A 26783-nucleotide genomic window follows, 5' to 3' on the forward strand; every position below is an offset into this window, starting at 1 on the left:
CCCAAAAGTTTTGGGGCCATACAAGATTAGCATTATTCTTGTGTTTCACTTTGCATGTTTTGACTTCCCGGATAACTAGGTTATTCAAACCATCCACTGTCATGAATGAGTCTGTAGTTTGTCTTGGTGGCCTAGACATAGCTGCAGTATTCATGAGTGCTCCCGGAATAAGATTCGAGTATTGGATTCAATCCACTCTCATCTAAATCACTTCATGGATTTTATCACGAGTGATCATGAGACGATAATATCTTATAATCTTCGAATGGATACGTGTGAGTTGTAGTTGCGCGTCGGTTGCACATTGACATATGTAAACGCACCAGTAACTTGGATGTTATAAAACATATCGTTGTGTGTAATTTGATGAGTAAGTACAAGCTAACATTTGGGTTGAAGTTTATCCGTTCCTTTTACCCCATGTGGATAAAAGCGATATCTGTGGCCCCTTGATGATTTAGTGATGACAACCCTAAGTGCTCGGCTGGGCTTGGACTAATTTGATTTCTTCAATTAGACGGCCGTCATAAATCGAAAATCGGGAAACAACATGTGGACAGAGAGAATGATTATAATCCATGTCTCATTCCATATGATATATAGAATGGAGGAATATATGATCCTTTATTTAATGGACACGTCATTGACTAGGTCAGAGTTCGATAGCGGCTTTTAAGAGCTACGATTGCTAGTCGGGATTTTGGAGACGTATTTTCAATAATAGTTTTAGACATATCCAAGTGGGAGACTGTTGGATTAGATGTCTAAGCCATAAATATTATTGGTATGTACTCGACCCGAGAGTAGCATGATCTACTTGGGTTGCATAACACCAAGACAATTTGTTAGGATGGACTCTTGAGAAAAGGTTATATTTGATTTATTAATATATTATAAGTTATAATATATTAATATGAAATCATATGTTTTAATTAGTATTGATCAAGAATTAATTTGGAATTAATTTAGTGATCAAAAGAGACTAATTAAATCTATGGGGACTAATTATGGTAATTAGTTATATTTATATGTGTTGGGCTTATGATCCATGTTGGACCAAGTTTATGTATGGACACATAAAGATTTGGGCCACATGAACCATGGATCATAAAACCCATGGGTATGGATTTGGGTTATACCCATGACCCTTGGAATCCTATATATAAATATGTTCTCCATAGCCTAAAAAACGCCACTTGTACCACTTGTAGTTCTTAGAGTTCTTGGAGGTGTTTTTGGTGCATGGAGATTCTCTCTCAAGAGCCACCTTTGTCCTAGTTGACTTGTGATTCCATTTGAGGTGCAACACTTGGGGAACTAAGTTCTTAAAGGCCAAAGTCTTCCTAGAAACATCAACTACATCAAGAGGTATGTCTAAAACGTGTCTTATTATACATATGTTATTTGTATTCTAGTTGTAGGCTTAAAGCTTTGGAAACCATATGCATGTATAATTAGAGATAACATAGATCCAAGGCATTTAGGGTTGTATGTGCACCATAGGATGTTGTGATTTAATATAAGAAAACCTAGATCTTGGGCCTTAGTATTTCTAGGACATTACTCAAGCTATTTAATTAGTTAAAAAACAATTTAATTAATTACCAAAATAATTTCTAATTAATTTAAGAATTCCTTAATAAATTAACAACGTATTTTCTCCATTTCCTCAATGATATTTGTGTCATGAGGTCAACCCAAAAGAACCCTATTATTGTTTAGAAATATTACCAACTAGTTAATGACCTTGGGCGTCATTTACGACAAGTCCTTACTAAAAACCTTAGTTTGAATGGTTCTTTGATGAATTGTGATAGACTTATAAACAACCTTGTTCAATCAAAGGAAGTAGTCTTGTAACGTCCCAAAAATATTATGTAAAATTTTAACTTTTAAAACTATTAAAACCATCATTCATTCATTCGTAAATCCATCAAAATGTAGTAATGTATAAAATAATCATCAGAGTACAAATTATTTCATAAAATGTGGAATAGTGGTGGATACGGTATGATCATGTCGGACCCTTCCCTTTTGAACCAGAAGTACCTAAAACCATAAACACAAAACTGTAAGCGCAAAGCTTAGTGAGTTTACCCAAAACACAACATACCAAATACACATAATGGCTCGAAGCTTAATTGTGTCTATTTCACCCCCTTTGGTATCTTTCAACCGGTGTTGGGTCTATTTCACCCCCCTTCGACATCTCTCAACCGGTACTAGGTCTATTCCACCCCCTTCGGTATCTTTCAATCGGTACTGGGTCTATTTCACCCCCTCCGGTATCTTTTAACCAGTACTTGTTCTATTTCACCCGCTTCGGTATCTTTCAACTGGTACTTGGTCTATTTCACCCCTATAACCAAGAATACAATGATATCAGTAAGAGTCACAAAGACAACAAGCACATGCATACATATCAACTAGTGACACAAAGACAACTATCATCCGACAAACATAGTCTAGTGAGTCGACATTGGTGCCTTCGACGCATGAGTACAGTGAAGAGACTCACCTCTCCATCGATACTCAGTTGCTACCACTCTCACTGCCAAAATACAACTGCTATACCCCACCCAGACAATCATACAAGGTACACTCTCAATCCTCTTCCCAAAACTAAGAGTTGGCCAAAGTTAGCATATCAAAGAGTCAATGGTAAAATACAAGGTCAACATCATCAACACTCCTCCACGCCATGGCCTTCCTTGGCCATGCTGTGGGCACAAAACGACAAGACAGTCAACTAGTCTCTAGTCGCCACGCCGTGGTGACTTAGTAACACGTCGTATGGAATAGTATGAATGGCTTATTCAAGTTAAGTTGCTCTTAACTCATTTTAAGGAGCTCAAAATCCTATATCTACTTCTTCCCAACTTCTGGATGGATAAATTTTCCAACTTTATCCATTAAGATACTCCAATAAGACAAGATCTCAAAACCTATGTTCTAAAGCCCATTTAAGATGTACAACTCATCCATTAAGTCCTTAATCACAAGAGATACAAGCCCAAACCTTGCAAAAAGCTTTTTGGGGTCCTATTGATCCCTAAAAATGTAAACTTTATGAAGATGCATGTCCCATGCATGTCCTTCCTCAAATCTAGGTCAAAAGGGGAAAAAGGGACCCAAATATCATGCAAAATTTCCAAATCACAACCAATTAGATTCTCGATTATCGATTAACTCGTACCTGAAACATGTGTTACAAGTCCCCAATCCCTCTTAAATTTGATTTCGTCCTCTAAATCACTCCTTACTGCCTTCCAGGTAGACCAAACGATTATGATATTCTCACATGGGATTTGAGTGTAGTATTGGAAGGAATTCCTCAGATCACTCCCCGATTCAGACTGAGAAGTAGACTCACATGGACGAATTCCTTCCAATACTACAGTCAAATCCCAACTCTTTGTAGCATTCACTTACCCTGACAAAGAACGAATCCATGAACCACTATATTTAACCAATGAAGAGTAACCATCACCACTCTGCTAGACATCTGAAAAACCAAAAACTTGTCCGACTTCCAAACATATAGAACCATTTTGAAATGCAGCCAATATGACTCCACTGAGCGACCTAAACTAAACAAAACCCTTCTGACCTTGAATTATCTTGTTGATAAATTGAAACAGAATCCCTGACCATTCATCGCTTTTGAAACTTTCCATTTGAAAACAAGGGTGACATCTCAATGTGAGTCTCACTCCTAAGTGCCAAACCAATCTATAACTCACATCCCAATAACCAAATATTTGCATATTAGATCTAGTTGAGATCTATAGAATCTATGATGACCTTCTACTATTCTGAGATGCAAAGACCTTAACTGACCATTGAGACCAACAATTTTGCATATGGTTGCACCACGAGACTCCGCCTAAGAGTCTAATTGATAAAGGCTACTCTAGCCAAATACCACATGGATTCAATTTTCTACTCACAGACTCTCCCAACTCTAAACGTGATCTAACACTTTAACTAAGCCATTTACTATAAGGTCCCATCCTTAGGATCCACACACTTACTACTTCGCGATTTATACTAGCTAGTCCACTAGTACACTCAAGCTCGCAGATCATATTGATCTCGCCATCATTCCATCACTGGTCCCGAGGCATAAGACCACCACTTCTTGCCCTATGTATATCCTCAAATGTTTTGATGGTCTGCTCACCTAATATAACCTAACCTACTAGGCCTCGCCTATGGATCTCATCCAGTCTACATAATTGAGTGGGCCTCACCCACAGGTTTCACTTATTCTAACATAACCAAACGGGCCTCGCACTCGGTCTTACCCACCATAGAGCTATACAAGCCTAAAACACCGTCAGGACTCCAACAATCCTCATTCCTGGTCAAGGAGTGGTCAACCAATAATAACGGTCCGACTTGGCCCATGCGTGCATTGTAATCTTCCTACAGTCCCAACAACCACTCCTATAATGGTTTTTCTCATCCTGGTGAATGCTACTACTCCATCATAGACTTACAATATTTCCATAACAACCCATCAACCTTGTGTATACTATGGATACCTTGTAGTCTTACAACACTTCCATAACATCAATAGGCCCAACCTATGGTCTTGCCCTCCATCTACCATACAAAACCATAATCAGTCATGAGTGGAAGCCTCATCCGACAAAACCCTAATAAGGTGCTCGGGTCATGCTTCAAACCCTAAAACCTTTATCAGACAAGAACAGACAGAGATGCTCTAACACAACCCTCAACCTGATCCTAGTCACATATCCGTCATGCGTCACTACTGAAGCTCCATGACCTTGGACAAGATAAATTGAACCTCTTCATATGATCCCTGATCACAAACCGATTATTGGACATTATTCCTTAAATAACCCTCTGCTCGAAATACAATCACAACTGGCTATACACTTTCTCTTGCTTAAGATGTTGCATATTGACCCATACTTGTAAATATTTCCATTAATTCCCAAGCATTTCTACCTCAATTGGATTCAGTTGCACTCTAACCATCTTGATAACCACCTTTCAATAATCCCAATAGCTAAACGAATCCATACGAAAGTGTACCACCCATACCTAAAACTTGATGGATCACCACAATTCCTACTCTACCAGCGACAACAATTGATCTAATGATCTAACTAACCCTACAAATGACCACCAATCTAAGAAACACTAGCATCTATGAACTATATTTTTGTTGTCTCAACACAAAAAACCGGCTACAAGATCCTTGCCAAGAAGCTTCTAGTGCGAGAACCACACACACATCCCTAGTAGTGTGAAGCTAACAACAACTCACCATGTCCATGCGTTCTAACCAATCCCTTACACTTCTCAACCATGAATAATCTCAACCATATCGAATTCCAATAATCAAATGAACTTACACTGCAACCCCTTATGACCTATTGTGCTGAATCTAACTCATCAATCTGGCTGTTAATCCTCCGACACGACACTCAGTCCGCTTCCACCTAAGGCTTGCACTAACAATGGCTGACACCCTAAAAACCAACTCATCTAGATATACTCCAATCATGACTCTCAGCATGAAAAATGGAATATGACAATCTTCTGATAATAATAGCCAAGTAATTATAAAGAAACTACAATCCTTAGTTGGGAACTTAACTGAACCGAACATAAAGTCTCAATACCCAATCATATAATCAAAAGCAATTAAAATGCGTGAAACAATAAATACCCATTAGGTCTTGAATTCTTGGCTTTACCTCCTGAAAGACCGCGGATGATGGGGTCTGAGCCACCCCAATCGACAATCGTGGGTAACTTTCCTTAATATGACCAAGCTAATGACAACGATAACATAATTCCAACTCCAAGGTGAAATCTGGCGAACATGACCCTTCCATCCATACCTGCCACATTTGAACTTGAAGCGCCCAGGCTCGTGGGTTACTTTATCCTTAGAAAAAATTGTTGTGGACCCTCAGGCCTCCAGCACTAGGCATAGCAACATCAAACTGCTTTGATGTTGTTAGCAGATCCGGATCACGAGTCTGCTTCCTCTTTCCCAGGTGCATCTCCAAACCAAGCTCCTGCCCCCGAGTCATCTTGATCATCCCATCAGTTTCCTGAACGGCTGGGATCTGACTCTTGAAATTGGCGACCAACCTGTCAGTGATATGACCAATAATGCCAGGTAAATCCTCTTGTAAATTCCGCAAAACCCCATTGGAAGTTTAATCAAAGAATTGATCCTACAGAAGGCATGATGCGTAAACCACCTTTGATCCTTCAGAACAAGAACTAGCAATTGGATCCTCCTGTCAAAACAACTTTAGGGCTCCACAAGCTTTAAACTCTCGATGAGAGAGTGTTCGAACCTCTCATTATCCTACAAAAATCTCAGCCCGAAAAGCCTTGATACGATCATCCAAGAGCTGCATGATCCCTTCCTTGATGGTTCCAAACATCACAAGAATTGTATCCAAAATGCCGAGAGTGATCTCCGACATAAAAAACTCGCGTATTATCTCATCAATCGGCTCAGTGCCAACACCTGATCATGAACCAGATCCTCTACGAGTGTTCATCACCATTTTGAAAAGAAATCATACATATATCAAAACATACCTACAATATTCCTCATCTAACAGGCTTCCTAGAATCTCTGTGACTCTCCTTCATTCGAGTACGGATCCTCTGCTTTCAGTAGTATGGGCCCAATACTACCTTCCACACCTATTCGTACTTTTCCTTAAGAATTATCCTGAATCCTCTAAGTCACCTTCTCAAACTAGTACACCAAATACCCGCTAAACAACGCATCAGTTTCAGAAGAAATCCCACTTATTCCAGTTAACTAATTCATGAATATAATTAGACTCAGACGAGAGCTACGTAATAGGGCCAAATCAATCACTTTGAGAATATTTAACCTTTTTTTTCTTGTAACTTAACATATTCAAGTAATAATTAACTCACATAAATATGAGTCCCACAAAGCACAAAGCAAGCATCAATCGAGCATCCACCAAGTCACTTCCCCATGCGGTACTCACGAATCTTGCTACACAATGCCTTCGCCGTACTAACATATTTACTAGGCTCTCATAGGATTCCATTCACACCATTCTCCATCATCAGTTGTAGAAAAGTCTCCCTCTAATACCTTCTAATTACCTCACGGATACAATTACACGCCACATGCACTAAATAATTCTTCGACTGCAAGGCCTCACACTACAACGGTTAGACTTAGACGAGAGCTGTGTAATAGAGTTATACTTAATCTTCTAAATTTACCTAACCCCTACAACATGTAACCTAACATATTCTCTTAATAGTTAGTTGATATTATTGGAGGTCTCTAAAAGCACAAATCAAGCAGCATCCGAGCATCAAGTCTTCCAATCCAGTGCATCACCTAATTAGGCCATTTTATCCAATATCTGAAATCCATACTAGCATGCGATTCTTAAAGCCCAACCAACTGGCATATAAAATCATCTCTCCTAGCATTCTACAATGCAATATTGAGTAGATCCTTAATCATAATCTAGCACGCAATACATGTATACACATATTGAAACAAATAAACATGTATGGGTATTTTGGGAAATACATACTTAAGCTAGCTGATTGCACGCATCACACACTTTCTTCATAAAAAATCTTTTGGAAAATTCATTTTCATTTAAAAAGATTACTAATTCCTCACTTTGAGTTCAGACACACCCAATACTATGCTCGAATCCCTCAAACCAAGGTTCTAATACCAACTTGTAACGTCCCAAAAATAGTTTGTAAAATTTTTACTTTTAAAACTATTAAAACCATCATTCATTCATTCTTAAATCCATTAAAATGTAGTAATGTATAAAGTAGTCATCAAAGTACAAATTATTTCATAAAATGCAGAATACTAGTGGATACGATGCGATCATGTCGGGCCCTTCCCTTTTGAACCAGAAGTACTTGAAACCGTAAACACAAAACTTTAAGCACAAAGCTTAGTGAGTTTCTCCAAAATATCACATACCAAATATACATAACAACTTGAACCTAAACTGGGTCAATTTCACCCCCTTCAGTATCTTTCAACCGGTATTGGGTCTATTTCACCCCCTCCAGTATCTTTCAACCAATATTGGGTCTATTTCATCCCCTTCGATATCTTTCAACATGTACTGGGTCTATTCCACCCCCTTTGGTATCTTTCAAATGGTACTAGGTCTATTTCACCCGTACAACTAAGCATGCAATCATATCAACAAGAGTCATAAAGATAACAAGCACATACATGCATATCAACAAGTGTCACAAAGACAACTATCATCCTACAAACATAATCCAATGGGCCGACATTGGTGCCTTCGACCCACGAGTATAGTGAAGAGACTCGGCTCTCCATTGATACTCAGCTGCTACCGCTCCCACTGCCAAAATACAAGTGTTATACCCCACCTAGACTATCATACAAGGTATACCCTCAATCCACTTCCTAAAACTAAGAGTTCGCCAGAAGTCAGATCAGGTCAAAGGGTCAACAATGAAATACAAGGTCAACATCATCAACACTCCTCCATGTATTAGCCTTCCTTAGCCATGTCGTGGGCACAAAATGAAAAGATAGTCGACTGGTCTCTGGTTGCCACGCCGTAGCGACATAGTGCCATGTCGTGGGGACTAGTCTGAATCGCTTATTCATGTTAAACTGCTCTTAAATCATTTTTAGGAGATAAAAATCCCATATATACTCCTTCACAACGTCTTGACGGATAAAGTTTCCAACTTTATCCATTAAGATAAGATCTCAAATCCTAGGTTCTAAAGACCATTTAAGATGTGCAACACATCCAATAAGTCATTAATCATAAGAGATACAAGCCCAAAGTTTCCAAAGAGAGTTTTGGGGGTCCTATTCATCCCTAAAAATGTAAACTTTATGGACATGCATTCCCCATACACGTCCTTTCTAAAATCAAGGTCAAAAGAGGAAAAGGGGACCCAAATCTCATGCAAAATTTCCAAATCACAACTAATTCTCAAATTTATGTGATATAAGGTCTATGGGACTCCTAAGAGTCATAAAGTTGAAAACTTTAAATCTTTGCTCCACTCAAAATCCAATCAAAGAGTTTATTAAGAAAAATATGTAACACCCGTCAAAATTAGGTCAATAACAATCACATGTGATTATACCAATCATGTAATGTGATTTTGTAAACTAATGTGATAAGCATACTATGTAGTTCATGATAAATTCTAATACAAATATGAACTTTCTTTATGATACAACTCAAAGTATACGTCCATACGATTCCAAAAATATAGAGAACGTCTGAATCTGACTTCGCATGAAGAAGTTATGATAAACCGAACACTATAAATCTCTATAATAAGATGAATTTAAAATAGACTTAGAATTAGTTATTTAAGTCTAAAAGAGAGTTACAGTACTCGTAAATACTTACGTGTGCATATAAAGAACGTCAAAAACGGAGTTCGTATGCAAAAGTTATGGCTTTCCGAAGATTCAGCTTTCAGAAACCCTAATCTAACTAAACTCACGATGTGAACAAGGGTTTATTCACAACGTGAGGAGTCATTTTGCCACATCTCGAAATCTAGAAGGTGTGACGAGGTTGCGAAGTTGGCAACTTTATGGGTCCTCAGGGTCCCTTGGTGCTTGTATGTTATAGATCTGAAGTTTGAATGATGTTAGAGTTCATAAGTGAGAATTTATCTTCTTTCTCCATGAATGACCTAGTTTGAGACCAAGTCTTGTATTGGACATACAAGAACTTAAAGCATCGATTTTTATGAACCTCGGAGTGTTAGGAAGCCTCCTAGAGAAGATAGATTGGTGGCTTAATAGATTAAGAAGTAAGAAGATGCATGTCATGTCGTGAAGGTGGTCAGACTCGATTACTTTGTCCTATAGAGGCTTATGACATAAGCCATAGATGGTCACGTCGTGAGGGTCTACTGATTGTTGACCATTGACTGTTGACTTTTTGACCAAGTTTGACTTTGGGTCAAACTTGAGGAATTTAGGCTATTGATTGAGATTCTACCTGGTTCTGGTGTTAGTGGATTCATGGGAGCAAGCAATGATGAAAATGGGTCGTATCGTAGTGTTCAGAGTTCTTCGATTCACGCGAGTTTCACCTCATTGTACCGTGGGTCGAAGGCACCAATTCCGACTCACTAGTTTTGGTTATCTGTCAGTAGAAGCATGCCTTAGGGATTCTATGTAGTCATGTAGGATAGAATGAGGACTCTTGGTCTAGGCTCTTTTACCTGTTCCTCATTTGGTTGTGGTTCTAGAGACTAGAGTAGGATCACATGTCCGGGTGTTTTTCTCACCTCTGAGTATATACGATCATGCCTTCCTTGGATAGGATCCAAACTCACAACATGAACAAGGAGTTTTTCACGACGTGAGGAGTCACATGGCCACCTTCCGAAGCTAGGGACGCAAATGGCAAGTCTACGGGGTGATCATGCAAGACTCACGACGTGAGCCTGATGACACTCACGACGTGAGTTTCTAAAATCCCTACTATAAATAGCAGGTCCGACTTCAGCCATTCTTACACCAAAACTTCTTCCCTTTCTCTCCTTTGCTGAAGCCATCTTGCATCCCGACCCCCGACGATCTCGCACGCTGACCGTTTCTGCTTAGATAACATAAAATCACGCTACTAGGGTGAGTTTCAAGGCCCCACTTTCTAATATTTTCGGGGGAAAACGCATGCTAAATATTGTATATACGTTATTATTATGTCTATATGATAGTATATTAGTATCAACATAGATAGTTATAATAACCGGGATATAGTTATTTCGTATCTGAAAAGATACAACTATCGTAACATTGTTAACATGTTATTGTTATAGTAGTATATTAATGTAGATCTTGAGTTATACTTAGGATTCTACATATATTTTGTGTGTCATATAGTTCCGAAGTTATATTCGGAAGTTCTATATGTTAAGTTATAAAGTATGTTGCTATTATTGGTTTTATGTCAAGATAAAACTTGGTATGTTATATGTTGTTATTGTTAGTTTTATGTCAGGATAAAACTGGATATGTTATATGTTGTTATTGATAGTTTTATGATAAGATAAAACTAGAAACGTTATATGTTGTTATTATTGGTTTTAGGTCAAAATATTATGAAGTTAGAAGTAATGTTTAAAAGCATAGTCTAGTAACTTAAGGTTTTTGTAACGCCCCGATTCCCAGGTATTGTTCAAATTATAGTTTCTTGGTTTTGGCCCTACTCGACGAGTCAGTTACCCTACTCGTCGAGTAGCAGCGAGATTAGATCGCAACTTAAGTTACTGACTTGGCGAGTCCACTAGTGCAGCTCGGCGAGTAGGATCTGGCAAGTGAAACCCTAATTCCCGAGGTTGTGCCCCTATTTAAAGGAGCCTTAGCCTCCCTTGGGTCTCCTTACAGTCTTAGAGAGTCCCTGATTCGAGTGTGTGTGCTTTGTTGAGTGTGTCAAGCATGATTTGAAGACTTTGAAGGAGAAGGCTTGAAGGAAGAGGAGCTTGGAGCAAGTTAGGTCGGGAAATCAGCACTATTTTCAGTTGTCATCTTCCAGAGGTATCGTAAATTACCATCTCTTCTATGAGTTTTCCTTTTATTAAAGTTCTAGCGTTTTCTATGGACCTTAAAGGTTGATAAGTTGAACAATGAGTTGGATCTGAAGTTATAACTTCAGATCTGAACCCTTTCTAAGCTCTAGAAACATAAAATCTCAGAATTGATCATGAATGAGGTCCCTCTTGGGCATGAAGCCCCATTAAGAGCTTAGAGTTGGCACTTAGAGCCTTAAATGCAATGCATGTACGTAAAGTTTGTGACTTTACGTAATAAGTATACCATAGAAGCCTAGATCTATGAATTAGAGCCACTGCATGGCTTAGAATAAGTTTGTATGGAAAAAGACTAAACGTAATCGGCGAGCCACAAGGATGACTCGGCGAGTCTAATGAAGGAAGCCGTGAAACTCGACGAGTTGGATGAACAACTCGGCGAGTCCGATGAAGAAAGTCGTGAACTCGACGATTTGGATGAACAACTCGGCGAGTCTGATGAAGATCGTCATGAAACTCAGCGAGTTAAAGAACAACTCAGCGAGTCAGATCAACTTTCCCAAGGATATGCCCACGTATGCACCCGTCGAGTTTTGCTTAGGAAACTCAACGAGTGGCTTTAGAGTTCAGACGAAGAACAAGGGAAACTCGACGAGGCACTCGATGACTCGGTGAGTGCACCAGAAGCCAAGGAGACTCGGCGAGTAGTCGAGGGAACTCGGCGAGTCAGGTCAACATGGACTGTTGACCTTGACCATTGACCTAAGTTGATCTGTTGACTTTTGAGGACAGTTCTAGAAGGATCAGAATCTTATGTATGCGATTCGTGATAAATATAGGTGGTGGGATTCATGAGTTACCCTCACTATACTAAGGGGTCTAAGGTACCAAGGCCGGCCCATTGGATTTGATATCCTAGTAGTCATTGATATGTTGAGTTGAGTTAGTAATGTATGCCAGATGATATGCTAGTCGAGTAGATCTGTAGGACTACCTGTGATACTGATTGATTACCTATATGTGCATTTATCTGTTACATGTAGACATGTTAGGTGGGGTGGGTTGAGGCTGAACTGCTCCGTGCGGTAGCCAACAAACCCGAGAGTATTCCAGATATGAGTTGAGGGCCCGGGAGGCATTCCAGACTCATACTGAAGACTCGATAGCATTCCAGATACGAGCTGAGGGACCGACAGGCATTCCAGACTCGTACCAGGGCTCGATGGCATTCCAGATACGAGCTGAGGGCCCGGTAGGCATTCCAGACTCATACTGAGGGCTTGGGGGTAGTCCAGCATGTAAAGGTGGGTACCCAGTGTATGTTGTTCTGTTTTGATTGATATGATATGCTAATGTTGATATTGCTATGTGGACTATATGTGTATTGGTATTTTGGGGTGACTCACTAAGCTTTCGGGCTTATAGTTTCAGTTTATCGTTTCAGGTACCCTAGGGGATCGTGCCAAGGCCAAGGCGTGATCGTACAGCTCCTCCTACTATGTTATGTTTCTGGGAAAAGACTCTGATAATCAATGTTTTGAAAACTAAATTTGTAATGTTTTGATGAACATGACATGTTTTTAAAAGTTTAAATTTGCTTGAAATTTTGGATGTTACAAGTTGGTATCAGAGCCTTGGTTTGAGTGAATTGGAGGAACATTCGTGTGAATCCAGTCTCAAATCAAGGAAAGATTTTCAAAATAGTTTTTAAATGGTTTTCAAAATAAGTAAAGGAGGATGCAGGGTGTACGATTAGCCGGAGCCAATGAGTAGACCCCACAATACCATACAGTTATTTGATATTGTGACATGTTAGAACAGCATGCTAGTACTAGGCTAGGGATCTTCAGGAATTGCATGATAAAATTGCCTGATTACATGGTGCCTGCTAGCCTAGGGTTTCCTTTACATGAAATTGACATCATTACTATAGTGATTTAGTGTATGCATCACAGTTGTACATAATTAAGACCTTATAGCCTGAGAATGTCTGATTTAGCCTTATGTTCTGTTCTTGATTGATTGGGAGCATAGAGTAGAATTGAATATTCAAAAGTCTATCGGGTCCCGTGTTATGTGTGGCTAGCATGCACTAGTGTTGCAGGGTTAGTGGAAGTTTCGTGAGTGGGAAGGTTGTTGGGATAAGTCCGCCGATTTCGAGTTGTCTAACATCCTTTTAGGAACCAGACTTGAGTGCTCGAGGTGATTATATGTATTGTTAGGGCGTTGTGGTGATACTTGGAACCAATATGGGTAGGTGTGGAAGGTAGTATGGGCACGTACTACTGAAAGCACAGGACCCATACACGTGACAAGGAAGTCACAACTCCCAGGATTTTGTTGGGGGTTGGTCCCTAGTTGTTGTGTATGAAGTTAACTAATACCTTGTGCTGTGTTTCAGAATGGTGATGACTAGGCGCTTTGTGACTGGATCCACGTCAGGATCAGGGTCGGGATCAGGAGAGGGCGGACAGGGGGAGCTGACAACACCCGAGACGATCGACCAAATGAGGTCGGATGAGATGGACGATAGGATTCGAGCAATCCTACATGACGAGGTTGTTGCGTTGTTCTGGGCCGAATTACCGGAAATGTTCGGGTCTATTAAGACCGTGATGGTGGAGTATTTCGATGAGCGTTACGCAGCCCTCGCCGAGACAGCCGCCGCCGCAGCTGCATCAGCTGTAACTACGGCAGAGGGAGGAGTTGGTAGGGGTTTTCAGTACCGGGACTTCGACAACACGAAGCCCCCTACTTTTGATGGGACACAGGATCCCATCAAGCCTATGAGATGGATTTCAGATGTGGAGGGTTGTTTCTTCACCTGCTAGTGTCTTACTGACCAAAAGGTCAGGTGTGCTCTTAACCTGCTTAGGTTCGGAGCCAAGGATTGGTGGAGACTTACGACTGGGGCTTATACTGATGATTAGAGAGCTGCTGTTACTTGGGAGCAGTTCAGGGATATGTTCCGCGCTCGTTACATCCTGAGGGTTGAGAAGGAACGTTTGGCACATGAGTTTCTGAGTCTGAGACAGGATGGAGAGTCAGTGACGGAGATCACCCGTATGTTCACTAAGAGGGTGATGTTCTGCCCAGAGTTTACTTCCGAGCAGTCTTAGATGACCTATTATCTGAGTATGCTCAAGACTGATATCCGACAATTAGTATCCACCCATCAATGTGATACTCTTCTAGAGTTACAGGAGGCCGCCAGGCGGCGGAAGTTGGAGATTGATCTGCAGCTGAGGGAGCAGCGGCCGGCCCCGGTACTGTCATAGCCGGTGCCAAAGCGGCCTAAGACTGCCGATGCTTGGACCGGGGGTCAACAGGGCCGCACTTTTGGGAAGTGTGTCAAGGGTGATTCTAGGGTATGTCGGGCTGGTAGTGGGTGCCACAAATGTGGCAAGGAGGGGCATTACACGAAGGATTGTCGCCAGGCTGCCACATATCAGGGTGTGAAGTTATGTTATCACTGCAACCAGGTTGTCCACATGAGGGCCAACTGTCCACTACTTACCGCCAAGCCGGTGCAGGCTACAACACCGGCTACCTTGAGGATCACAGACGGGAGATCATACAGGACAGAGCCTCCGAAGGCTCAGGGCCGTGCTTTTCAGCTTACGGCGGAGGAGGCCAGAGCAGCACCAGATGTGGTTGCTGGTATGTTTCTATCCTCACCTAGTTTTATTTATCTGTTATATGCTTATCTGTTGTACCTGTAATTTGGTACGTTTTTGGTGAATTCTTTGCCGGCTTTGGTCTTATTTGACACGGGGGCAAGTCGGTCTTTCATGTCTCAGTGTTTTAGTGGGGAGTTCAGTACACCTATGGGCGAGTTAGAGTGTCCATTGCGATTGACCATCGCTAACGAACACGGGGTTTCTGCTTCTTCAGTTTATCGAGGATGTGACTTGGAGATTTTCGGGGTGTCTTTTCCGATAGACTTGATTCCGATTCCCATGGGGGAGGTGTGCGCGATTGTGGGCATGGATTGGCTCAGTAGGTTCGGTTCTATGATCGATTGCGAGGGTCAGCAAGTGGTGGTTCGAACCCCAAGTGGGGGAGAACTGGTGATATATGCTGAGGGCACCAGAGTAGGTTCAGGTTTTTGCTCAGCTGCCAGGGCTCGACAGTACATTCAGCATGGGTGTATGGGTTATCTAGCGTACGTGGTAGATACACGAGTCAGGGACCAGATTTCGGTCTCCGATGTACCAGTGGTCAGGGAGTTCGCAGATGTGTTTCCGGAGGAGTTTCCAGGGATACCTCCGGAGAGGCAGGTCGAGTTCAAGATCGACCTAGTGCCATGTGCGGCCCCTATCGCTAAGGCTCTGTACCGATTGGCGCCGCTTGAGATGCAGGAACTTTCATCGCAGCTGCATGAACTTTTGGGTAAGCAGTTCATTCGACCTAGCAGCTCTCCATGGGGAGCGCCGATTCTTTTCGTACGGAAGAAGGACTGATCGCACCGGATGTGCATTGATTACTGAGGGTTAAACAAGCTAACGGTGAAGAACCGTTATCCACTCCCGAGGATAGACGACCTCTTTGATCAGCTGCAGGGCGCATCTTGGTTTTCCAAGATCGATTTTAGGTCTGCGTACCACCAAGTCAGGGCCAGGGAGGAGGACGTCGAGAAGACTGCCTTTCGAACTCGTTATGGACATTACGAGTTCGTGGTGATTCCGTTTGGGCTCACCAACGTGCCAGCAGTGTTTATGGACCTGATGAATCGGGTATGCATACCGATGCTCGACCACTCATTTATAGTGTTTATAGATGATATCTTGGTGTATTCCAAGACCCGAGAGCAACATGAGGAGCATCTGCAAGAGCTGTTGCGGGTCCGGAGGCGGGAACGGCTGTACGCCAAGTTCTCGAAGTGTGAGTTTTGGTTGCGAGAGGTTCAGTTCCTCGGAAATCTCGTTAACCAAGAGGGGATTTTGGTCGATCCGGCCAAGATCGAGGCGGTTATGCAGTGGGAGGTCCCGAAATCCCCCTTGGATATTAGGAGCTTTTTGGGACTGGAAGGATACTACCGAAGATTTATACGGGATTTCTCTAAGATTGCAGAACCCCTCACTCGCCTCACGAGGAAAGGGGTGAATTTTCGGTGGGGTCCCGAACAGCAGGGAGCATTTGAGACCCTCCGCCAGCGTTTGTGTGAGGCGCCAGTCCTGACACTCCCGGAGGGAGTTGAGGATTTTGTGGTGTTTTGTGATGCCTCCATCACAGGGCTAGGGGTGGTTCTCATGCAGAGGGGACGTGTGATAGCCTATGCATCGCAGCAGCTAAAACCACATGAGACCCGATACCCTACGCATGATTTGGAGCTGAGGGCGGTGGTGTTCGCCCTCAAGATATGGAGACATTAGCTTTATGGGGTCCGCTGTACCATTTACACGGATCACAAGAGCTTGAGACACATCATGGATCAGCCGAACCTAAACATGAGGCAACGCAGGTGGCTCGGTATAGTCAAAGACTACGATTGCAAGATCCTTTACCACCCTGGTAAGGCGAATGTGGTTGCAGATGCTTTGAGCCGCAAGTCAGCGGGGTCTTCCACTCCCGCAATATGTATGAAAATAGATGTGGACTCCCCACTTGTGAGCTTGATCAGGGATGCCCAGATAGAGGGCATGCGACCATAAAATTTGAAGAGGGAAAGGATCAAGGGTGAAAGCACCAGGTTTGTGCAGGATAGTCGGGGATTACTGACCAGGTATAGTCGGGTTTGAGTTTCGATGTCTGGCGGGATCAGGCAGATGGTTATGGAAGACGCTCATAAGTCTCACTTCTCCATCCACCCGGGGGCCACCAAGATGTACCAGGATTTGAGTTTGAGCTATTGGTGGCCGGGAATGAAGCGCGAGATCGCTTGGTACGTCGAGACGTGCTTGACCTGCAGGATGGTCAAGGCAGAACATCAGAGGCCGCATGGTAAGCTGCAACCGCTGTAGATTCCCGTGTGGAAGTGGGAGCAGATCACGATGGACTTTATCACTAAGCTGCCAAAGACGGTGAAGGGATTCGATGCCATTTGGGTCATCATGGACCGATTGACCAAGAGTGCTCATTTCTTGGCCATACGGGAGAGTTCGTCGCCCGAGAAGTTTGCCGAGGTGTATCTTCGCGAGATCATGTCTCGCCATGGGATTCCCGTTTCCATTGTCTCAGATCAGGATGTCAGGTTTACCTCCCGTTTCTGGCAGAAGTTTCACGAGGAGCTGGGCACGCGGTTGCACTTCAGCATAACATTCCACCCTCAGACAGGCAGCCAAAGCGAGCGGACTATTCAGACCCTCGAGGACATGCTGAGGGCGTGTGCCATCGACTTTGGTGGGAGCTGGGATTCTCACCTACCGCTTGCAGAGTTCACCTACAACAACAACTATCATTCTAGCCTTGGTGCCCCGCCATTCAAGCTATTGTACGGGCGGAGATGTCACACCCTGATTTGTTGGGGGGAGGTAGGTCACAGGGTAATGGGCTAGACGGAGGTGGTTTTGCAGACGACCGAGAAGATTTAGCAGATCAGACAGAGATTGCAGACAGCTCAGAGTCGGCAGAAAAGTTACGCCGACAGACGTCGATCTGAATTGGAATTCCAGACCGGCGACATGGTACTTCTGAAGATCTCGGCCTGGAAGGGTGTGATCCGTTTCAGGAAAAGGGGAAAAATTGGGCCCTCGATACATTGGGCCATTCAGGATCATCGCAAGGGTTGGCAAGGTGGCTTATAGACTAGAGCTTCCGAAAGAGCTTAGACGGATCCACAATACCTTCCACGTATCGCAATTGCGAAAGTGCATTACGGACTAGGAGGCTGTGGTATCATTGGATGATGTTCAGATCAATGAGCGCCTGAACTATGTGGAGAGGCCTGTGGCCATTTTGGAAAGAAAGACGAAGATTTTGCGGAACAAGGAAATACCTTTAAGTAAAGGTATAGTGGGAACATCGGAGGGGATTCGAGTGGACATGGGAGCCGGAGGCGGAGATGCGCGAGCACTATCCGGCATTGTTTAGTCCAGCGGACTTCGAGGACGAAGTCTAGTTCAAGTGGGGGAGAGTTCTAACGCCCCGATTCTCAGGTATTGTTCAAATTATAGTTTCTTGGTTTTGGCCCTACTCGACGAGTCGGTTACCCTACTCGTTGAGTAACAGCGGGATTGGATCGCAAATTAAGTGACCGACTCGGCGAGTAAACTAGTGGGACTCGGCAAGTAGGATCTGGCAAGTGAAACCCTAATTCCTGAGGTTGTGCCCCTATTTAAAGGAGCCTTAGCCTCCCTTGGGTCTCTTTACAGTCTTAAAGAGTCCCTGATTCGAGTGTGTGTGCTTTGTTGACTGTGTGAAGCTTGATTTGAAGATTTTGAAGGAGAAGGCTTGAAGGAAGAGGAGGTTGGAGCAAGTTAGGTGGGGAAATCAACACTATTTTCAGTTGTCATCTTCCAGAGGTATCCTAAATTACCATCTCTTCTGTGAGTTTTCCTTTTATTAAAGTTCTAGGGTTTTCTATGGACCTTAAAGGTTGATAAGTTGAACAATGAGTTGGATCTGAAGTTGTAACTTCAGATCTGAACCCTCTCTAAGCTCTAGAAACATAAAGTCTAAGAATTGATCATGAATGAGCTCCCTCTTGGGCATGAAGCCCCATTAGTAGCTTAGACTCGGCACTTAGAGCCTTAAATGCAATGCATGTACGTAAAGCTTGTGACTTTACGTAATAAGTATACCATAGAAGCCTAGATCCTTGAATTGGAGCCATTGCATGGCTCATAATAAGTTTGTATGGAAAAAGACCAAACGGACTCGGCGAGTCACAAGGATGACTTGGTGAGTCTGATGAAGGAAGCCGTGAAACTCGACGAGTTGGATGAACAACTCGGCGAGTCCGATGAAGATCGTCATGAAACTCGGCGAGTCAGATGAACTTTCCCAAGGATATGCCCATGTATGCACCCATTGAATTTCGCTTAGAAAACCCGACGAGTGGCTTTAGAGTTCAGTCGAAAAACGAGGGAAACTCGACGAGTCACTCGATGACTCAGCGAGTGCACCGGAAGCCAAGGAGACTCGGCGAGTAGCCGAGGAAACTCAGCGAGTAGGTCAACATGGACTGTTGACCTTGACCATTGACCTAAGATGATTTGTTGACTTTTGAGGATAGTTCTAGAAGGATTAGAATCTTATGTATGCAAATCGTGATAAACATAGGTGGTGGGATTCGTGACAGTAACCCGAAGGTTGGAACTAATTTCTGTGTGTCGACGTTTTGAGGTGAGTTATCCTAACTATACTAAGGGGTCTAAGGCACCAAGGCCGGCCCATTGGATTTGATATCCTAGTAGTCATTGATATGTTGAGTTGAGTTAGTAATGTATGCCAGATGATATGCTAGTCGAGTAGATCTGTAGGACTGCCTGTGATACTGATTGATTACCTGTATGTGCATTTATCTGTTACATGTCAACATGTTAGGTGGGGTGGGTTGAGGCTGAACTGCTCCGTGCGGTAGCCAACAAACCCGAGAGTATTCTAGATATGAGCTGAGGGCCCGGGAGGCATTCCAGACTCATACTGAGGACTCGAGAGCATTCCAGATACGAGCTGAGGGACCGGCAGGCATTCCAGACTCGTACTGAGGGCTCGATGGTATTCCAGATACGAGCTGAGGGCCCGGTAGGCATTCTAGACTCGTACTGAGGGCCTGGGGGTAGTCCAACATGTAAAGGTGGGGACCCAGTGTATGTTGTTCTGTTTTGATTGATATGATATGCTAACGCCGATATTGCTATGTGGACTGTATGTATATCGGTATTTTGGGGTGACTCACTAAGCTTTCGGGCTTACAGTTTCAGTTTATCGTTTCAGGTACCCTAGGGGATCGTGGCAAGGCCAAGGCGTGATCATACAGCTCCTCCTACTATGCTATGTTTCTAGGAAAAGACTCTGATAATTAATGTTTTGAAAACTAAATTTGTAATGTTTTGATGAACATGACATGTTTTTAAAAGTTTAAATTTGCTTGAAATTTTGGATGTTAGAAACATTATACCTTGTCGTATACAAGTATTAATGTTAAGTATAAGTTTCCCCCTTCTTATACTTTAGTATTAAGAAATGTTTAGGTATAACACTTAATTGATAAGTATACTATTATACCTAATGTACATACTAAATGTTGGAGAGTCAAAATGATACTTTCAAAACTATACTTTTGAATGTGTAAAAATGTATTATTTTATGGAGTCAAAACCTGTGGACTCACCAACTTTATGTTGACGTATTTTTAAAATGCATGTGTTATTAGGAACTTGACAAGCTCGTATGTATTCGAACATGAGAAGTTTTACTATTATCTTTCTGTTCAGTATGAAGTATATCATAGTCGGATATTATGTAATAAATATTAGGAAAACAATAATGTAAATTTCAATCATCAATAAAGGTATGTATTTTCTTTCGTATTGTTCAATGTATGTTATATAACTGTGATACGAAATATGATGTTACACTACCCGGTGTTTCCGCTGACGGCCGGGGTGTGACAGATTGGTATCAGAGCTATTAACTATAGTGAACTAGTACTTCATTATGAAAGCATGTCTATAATTTAGGGCTTACTCTAGTAGGTTTAGGTATATCCTTTAGCCTACAATAAAAAGTATTATTAATTATACTACTGAAGGACTACTTACGGGAGCGGTGACAATGATTGACATGTCGATTTGGGTTGCTGGATTTCAGAACGGCTATATGCTAAAATGATCATGCCCTTTTGACAGTCTTGATTGGCCGGAACCTTATTAGATAGGCCTGATGTAACAAACAATAGTAAAAGCGTGAATACAATAAATAAGAATATAGAGTCATATATAAAGACTCGGACCCGTGATGAGAATACACCTTAATACCCGGAATGTTTTTGATCTCAAGGATTTAGATCAAATATTCCAACTAAAGTTTATATGTGCATAGATCCTATCACAACTAGGTGTAGGTGCGCAAATACATTTTATTATGATCAGATCATATGAACTATTTAATTTGGGCGAAATATTTGATAGACTAAACTCTTGGTGATCCAAAATGTATCAGAATCCGACATGGCACATTCACGGGAATGGATAATCATCGAGGATACGGATGAAGAAGAGGAACTTTCAATCCCTATGATGGTAGGCGATCCTTACTACCCTGTAACTCCAACTACCTTTCATCCAATACCTTCTAACGATGGAGCACCTTTACCCTCCAACGAATGGGAAGAGAGTGAACCAATAGAATAAAGCGAATCCATGGAGGAGGTAGAGTCGGTGGCATCATCTCTACCACCACTGAACACTCTTTACCGTAAAGTTCCAGGAGGAGTAAAAATGAAACGCACTGCACGTAAATCTACACCGATATGGCAAAAGCTTAAGAAGAGTCAGAAGGCAACATCTTCAGGAAGTCATAAAGTTCAAGATGAACTTGCACGAATCACACAAATAGTTGATAGATGGGTGGCAGAAGAAAAAGCTGCCAAGATGTATGAGACTGGTCAGTCATCTCGACCACATCTCCAACATTCTTCTGAAGATAACACTTTAGCTCAATTGTTTAAGAAAAGTGTGAAAATTGAAGATAAGATGGAAATTGTCGAAGGGAGGTCTACTCGTCTCTTTAGAAGAGTGCGAAGGCTAGAAGGACAAAGGACACGAGATCAGGAATCGATGATGGATGTCCATCATCGTATAAATTTTGCTTATAATGACATGATTACTCACGATGCCAGGATTGCAAAGTTAGAGCTCTACAATCAAACCTCAAGAAATGAAGAATGCACGGGAAGTCTTGAGCAAAGAACTCAAGCACTTGAAGAGCAAGTGGGTAATCTCACTGATGTGCTGGGTCATCACTTAGGTTTCTGGTAGATAAGCTACAACTAATGGTTATGTAAATAGAGAAAATCAGATTAGTTAAAGAGAAAATAGGAAAGTTTATATCAAGGATGTAGAAAACCTTGCAAATTTTGCAATGTTTATAGAAACTTTTCTCTTATAAACCTAAATAAACTGATGTAACCACTGGTAATAATATGAAGCATACGTTACAGTAATCATTATGTTGTCTATTATGTTTTACGCTGTGAATAATAACTAGAGTATTTAGTACTCGTGTATTAAATGGTTAACAAAACTCATAAAAATTCTTATTATTTATAATAGGAACTAAAACAAACTGCCTAGAAGGAGTAATCGGCTAAACCCTAACCGACCCTCAGCACCACAACAACAACAACAACCACAACCACCACCAGAAATAAATCCCTCAATAAGTACAGTACAACTTGAAGAAATCATAGCTCAAAGAATTGTTGTGGCTCTATCTAATGTCACAAGAGATGGAGTTAGAAATGAAGGTCATGTAGGGACCACTAGAAAATGTACCTACAAAGATTTTATGAATTGCAGGCCAAAAATCTTTCATGGAAATGAAGGGGTAGTGAATTTGACAAGGTGGATAGAAAAGACAGAATCTGTCTTTCAAATAATCTTTTGTCCAGATGATTGTAAAGTACGATTTGCAGTATGTACTTTCGTTGATGCAGCACTTACATGGTGGAATAGCCATGTGAATACAATGGGAACTGATACTGCAAATTCCATGAAATGGGAGGAGCTAAAAATGATGCTAGTATAGGAGTATTGTCCTAGGGAGGAGATACATAAACTGGAACAAGAACTGTGGACCCTAAACATGAAGGGTTCAGAGATAAAAGCTTATACCGCTAGATTTAATGATCTTGTTGTAATGTGTCCAGCACTTGTAACCCCTGAATATAAAAAGATTGAGCGATATATATGGGGTTTAGCATCACAAATCAAAGGCATGGTGATCGCATCAAAGCCTACGACCTATGACAGCGCCAAGAGGATAGCTCATCAGCTAACCCTCACAGAGATCCAAGGAACAGAAGTGGTCTCAAAGGTTGAGTCTCCCAAATCTAGAACAAACAAGCGCAAGTTTAATAGGAAGAATCCCAAACAATCGTCTGAGAAAAGACAATAAGTGGAAACAAACTACGCAGCCACAACAGCAGTACCTACTCAACCAAAATCTTCATGGTGCAATCAGTGCAACCGTCATCATCCAGGTGACTGTTTTGTATGCATGAAGTGCAAGAAAAAGGGGCATACTGATAGTTACTGCAGGAGCACAACACCTGCAACAGTCGATCAACAAATCAATAATAGGACAGACCGTGGTGAAGAAAGAAGATGCTATGAGTGTGGGGAGGTTGGACATATCAAGAAAGAGTGTCCAAAGTTAAGGATTCAAGGAGGCATAGGACGTGGCAGGGCGTTTGCGATTGGAAGCAGAGAGGCTATCCAGGACCCTTCGGTCGTATCTGGTACATTTCTTATAGATAATTTATATGCTTCTATACTCTTTGACTCTGGAGTAGATCGAAGTTTTATAACTCCGACATTTAGAAAATTGTTAAGTCATAAGTCTAGCATATTAAAAGAAATCTATGAAGTAGAGATCGCTAACGGTCAAACTGAGAAAACACATGAAATCCTAGAAAACTTTCTGTTAACTCTTAATAACTACCTTTTTCACGTCAACCTCATGCCAATGCCTATCGGTAGTTTTGATGTTATAATTGGCATGGATTGGTTATATTCACACCGCGCCGAAATTCTATGTCATGAGAAAGCCATACGACTACCCTTACCAAACGGCGAAGCTCTGATTATCTATGGCGATAAATCTGGGAAGAACCTCAAATTCATCTCTTGTACTAAGACCCAGAAATATCTACATAAGGAATGTAGCACATTCTTAGCTCACATTGTAGATAGGAAGAGAAAGACAAAAGAAATCAAGGACATACCTCAAGTATGTGATTTCCCTGACGTGTTTCCTGAAGATCTACATGGAATAACTCCCATTCGATAAGCTGAGTTTCGAATCGACTTAATTCCAGGAGCAACACCAGTAGCAAAATCTCCTTATCGGTTGGCTCCATCTGAAATGCAGGAATTGTCTAGCCAACTACAAGAACTTCTTGACAAAGGCTTTGTCCGACCAAGTTTTTCACCTTGGGGAGCACCAATCTTGTTTGTCAAGAAGGACGGATCCTTTTGAATGTGTATTGATTATCGAGAGCTGAACAAGCTAACAATCAAGAATCGTTATCCACTTCCAAGAATTGATGATTTACTCGATCAACTGCAAGGATCTAGCTACTACTCAAAGATAGACCTTAGATCAGAATACCATCAACTCAGAGTACAAGAAGACGACATTCCAAAAACAGCATTTGGAACTCGTTATGGTCATTATGAGTTCTTAGTTATGTATTTTAGATTAACCAATGCCCCAGCAGTGTTTATGGATCTCATGAATCGTGTTTGCAAACCATACTTGGATAAATTCATGATCGTATTTATCGATGATATATTGATATATTCACGAACCAAGGAAGAACATGGTCAACACCTGCAAATAATCTTGGAACTACTAAGAAAAGAAAAGTTGTACGCTAAATTCTCCAAATGTGAGTTTTGAATTAGAGAAGTACAATTTTTAGGTCATGTACTTAGCAACGAAGGGATTCATGTTGACCCATCCAAAGTTGAAGCAATCAGGAATTAGGAAGCACCAAAGACGCCAACGGAGGTGCGTCAATACCTAGGACTTGCTAGCTATTACCGCAAATTCATAGAGAATTTCTCCAAAAATAGCCAAGCCGCTTACAACACTAACCCAGAAGGATACAAAGTTCAACTGGGAAGACAAACAAGAAGCTGCTTTTCAGAAACTAAAGCAAATGTTGTGTAGTGCACCAATCCTATCCCTTCCAGAGGGGACAGAAGATTTCGTTGTATACTGTGACGCATCAAATCAAGGATTGGGATGTGTGTTGATGCAAAGAGGAAAGGTTATCGCCTACGCATCACGACAACTTAAGGTGCATGAGAATAATTAAACTACCCATGATCTTGAATTAGGAGCTATAGTTTTTGCACTAAAAATCTAGAGACATTACCTATACGGTACTAAGTGTACTATTTTTACCGACCACAAGAGTCTCCAGCACATCTTCAACCAAAAATATCTTAATATGAGACAACGACGATGGGTCGAAATTTTGAATGATTACGAATGTGAGATTCGTTATCATCCCGGAAAAGAAAACGTGGTAGCAGATGCCTTGAGCCAGAAAGAATATATTAAACCCCGACGGGTACAAGCATTAACTATAACGATCCATTCTAACTTTACCGCACAAATTAGAGAAGCTCAACTTGAGGCTCTAAAAGAAGAAAACATCAAGAACGAAGCTTTATGAGGAATGGAAAAGCAACTTATACAAAAAGATGACGGAACGCGACACTTTATGAACCGAATTTGGACGCCTAAGTTCGGTGGAATCAGGGAATTGGTCTTAGAAGAAGCCCACAAGTCAAAATATTTCGTGCATCCAGGTTCTGACAGAATGTACTTAGATTTAAAAGTACATTATTGGTGGCCAAACATGAAGGGAAAAATTGCTACTTATGTGAGCAGATGTTTAACCTGTTCTAGAGTAAAGGCAGAACATCAAAGGCCTTCATGTTTACTTCAAGAACCGGAAATACCTGAATGGAAATGGGAGCAGATATCAATGGACTTCATCACTAAGTTACCTAAAACTCCTAGTGGGTTCGACACTGTTTGGGTAATAGTCGATAGATTGACTAAGTCCGCCCATTTCTTACCAATTAAGAAGAAAGACAAGATGGAAAATCTAACTAGAAATTATCTTAAGGAAATTTTCAGATTGCATGGAGTTCCGAATTCTATTATTTCTGACAGAGATAGTAGATTCACTTCACGATTTTTGCAATCTCTAAAATAATCCTTAGGAACACGTCTAGACATGAGTACAACTTACCATCCACAAACTGATGGTCAGAGTGAGAGAACCATTCAGACTTTAAAAGATATGCTCCGAGCCTGTGTAATAGACTTTGGAAATGCGTGGGATACTCATTTACCGTTAATTGAGTTTTCCTACAACAATAGTCATCACACCAACATCAAGGTCGCACCGTTTGAGGTTCTTTATGGACGAAAATGTCGTTCCCCAGTATGTTGGGCAGAAGTTGGAGATACGCAGATGCCCAGAGAACGTACAGGCGATACCTTACGTACTG

The sequence above is a fragment of the Lactuca sativa genome, chromosome 4 (assembly GCF_002870075.4).
Source record: "Lactuca sativa cultivar Salinas chromosome 4, Lsat_Salinas_v11, whole genome shotgun sequence".
NCBI lineage: Eukaryota > Viridiplantae > Streptophyta > Magnoliopsida > Asterales > Asteraceae > Lactuca > Lactuca sativa.